Source organism: Lates calcarifer, unplaced genomic scaffold, assembly GCF_001640805.2.
Source record: "Lates calcarifer isolate ASB-BC8 unplaced genomic scaffold, TLL_Latcal_v3 _unitig_5826_quiver_1160, whole genome shotgun sequence".
In the NCBI taxonomy this organism is placed as follows: Eukaryota; Metazoa; Chordata; class Actinopteri; family Centropomidae; genus Lates; species Lates calcarifer.
Genome location: NW_026117745.1, coordinates 7,501 through 10,000, shown reverse-complemented (window position 1 = coordinate 10,000; position 2,500 = coordinate 7,501).

The window sequence follows — 2,500 nt, the reverse complement described above, 5'->3', positions numbered from 1 at the left end:
ACCCACGCGGTTAGGGTTAGGCAAGGGGCCCGAGCAGGTTAGGGTTAGGGCAAGGGGCCCCCATGGTTAGGGTTAGGCAAGGGGCCCGAGCAGGTTAGGGTTAGGGCAAGGGGCCCCCATGGTTAGGGTTAGGTAAGGGGCCCCCCGTGGTTTTAGGGTTAAGGCAAGGGGCCCCACGTGGTTGTAAGGTTACTGGTGGGGCCCCCTGGGTCTACCACAGGCCAGGTGTGGAGGCTTGGATCCCAGGGAGAGGCCCCGGGGTCGGGTCTGGGGGCTTGGAGCCCAGGGGTCGGGTCTGGGGGCTTGGAGCCCAGGGAGGGGCCCCGGGGTCGGGACTGGGGGCTTGGAGCCCAGGGGTCGGGTCTGGGGGCTTGGATTCCCGGGAGGGGCCCCCGGGTCGGGTCTGGGGGCTTGGATTCCCGGGAGGGGCCCCCGGGGTCGGGACTGGGGGCTTGGAGCCCAAGGAGGGGTTCCCGGGGTCGGGTCTGGGGGCTTGGATTCCCGGGAGGGGCCCCCGGGTCGGGACTGGGGGCTTGGAGCCCAGGGAGGGACCCCGGGGTCGGGTCTGGGGGCTTGGAGCCCAAGGAGGGGTTCCCGGGGTCGGGTCTGGGGGCTTGGATACCCGGGAGGGGCCCCCGGGTCGGGACTGGGGGCTTGGAGCCCAAGGAGGGGTTCCCGGGGTCGGGTCTGGGGGCTTGGATTCCCGGGAGGGGCCCCCGGGTCGGGACTGGGGGCTTGGAGCCCAGGGAGGGGCCCCGGGGTCGGGTCTGGTGGCTTGGAGCCCAGGGAGGGGCCCCGGGGTCAGGTCTGGGGGCTTGGATTCCCGGGAGGGGCCCCCGGGTCGGGACTGGGGGCTTGGAGCCCAGGGAGGGGTTCCCGGGGTCGGGTCTGGGGGCTTGGAGCCCAGGGAGGGGCCCCCGGGTCGGGACTGGGGGCTTGGAGCCCAAGGAGGGGTTCCCGGGGTCGGGTCTGGGGGCTTGGATTCCCGGGAGGGGCCCCCGGGTCGGGACTGGGGGCTTGGATTCCCGGGAGGGGCCCCCGGGTCGGGTCTGGTGGCTTGGAGCCCAGGGAGGGGCCCCGGGGTCGGGACTGGGGGCTTGGAGCCCAGGGAGGGGCCCCGGGGTCAGGTCTGGGGGCTTGGATTCCCGGGAGGGGCCCCCGGGTCGGGACTGGGGGCTTGGAGCCCAGGGAGGGGTTCCCGGGGTCGGGTCTGGGGGCTTGGAGCCCAGGGAGGGGCCCCCGGGTCGGGACTGGGGGCTTGGAGCCCAGGGAGGGGTTCCCGGGGTCGGGTCTGGGGGCTTGGAGCCCAGGGAGGGGCCCCGGGGTCAGGTCTGGGGGCTTGGATTCCCGGGAGGGGCCCCCGGGTCGGGTCTGGGGGCTTGGATTCCCGGGAGGGGCCCCCGGGTCGGGACTGGGGGCTTGGAGCCCAGGGAGGGGTTCCCGGGGTCGGGTCTGGGGGCTTGGAGCCCAGGGAGGGGTTCCCGGGGTCGGGTCTGGGGGCTTGGAGCCCAGGGAGGGGCCCCCGGGTCGGGACTGGGGGCTTGGAGCCCAGGGAGGGGTTCCCGGGGTCGGGTCTGGGGGCTTGGAGCCCAGGGAGGGGCCCCAGGGAGCCACCTGGGGTCCAGGGCCTCCTCCTGGGATGCCCCCCTCTCCAGAGACTAAGTGTGAGCACAGGGAGAAGGGGAGATTTCCCCTTCTTCCCTTCCGAGCGATAGTATGTTCCCCTTCTCCCCTGTGCTCTCTCCAGAGACTAAGTGTGAGCACAGGGAGAAGGGGAGATTTCCCCTTCTTCCCTTCCGAGCGATAGTATGTTCCCCTTCTCCCCTGTGCTCTCTCCAGAGACTAAGTGTGAGCACAGGGAGAAGGGGAGATTTCCCCTTCTTCCCTTCCGAGCGATAGTATGTTCCCCTTCTCCCCTGTGCTCTCTCCAGAGACTAAGTGTGAGCACAGGGAGAAGGGGAGATTTCCCCTTCTTCCCTTCCGAGCGATAGTATGTTCCCCTTCTCCCCTGTGCTCTCTCCAGAGACTAAGTGTGAGCACAGGGAGAAGGGGAGATTTCCCCTTCTTCCCTTCCGAGCGATAGTATGTTCCCCTTCTCCCCTGTGCTCTCTCCAGAGACTAAGTGTGAGCACAGGGAGAAGGGGAGATTTCCCCTTCTTCCCTTCCGAGCGATAGTATGCTCCCCTTCTCCCCTGTGCTCTCTCCAGAGACTAAGTGTGAGCACAGGGAGAAGGGGAGATTTCCCCTTCTTCCCTTCCGAGCGATAGTATGCTCCCCTTCTCCCCTGTGCTCTCTCCAGAGACTAAGTGTGAGCACAGGGAGAAGGGGAACATACTAACGCTCGGAAGGGAAGAAGTGGTTATCCCCCTTCTCCTGTGCGCCCTCCCGTACCCCGGGTTTACAGAAAAGTTTCCGCACGATTTCAGAAACCCAGTTTTCGGAAACACAGGCCTCCAGAGCTGAGCCCCGGACATGCCCGGGGATTGTTGCCCGCCCCGAG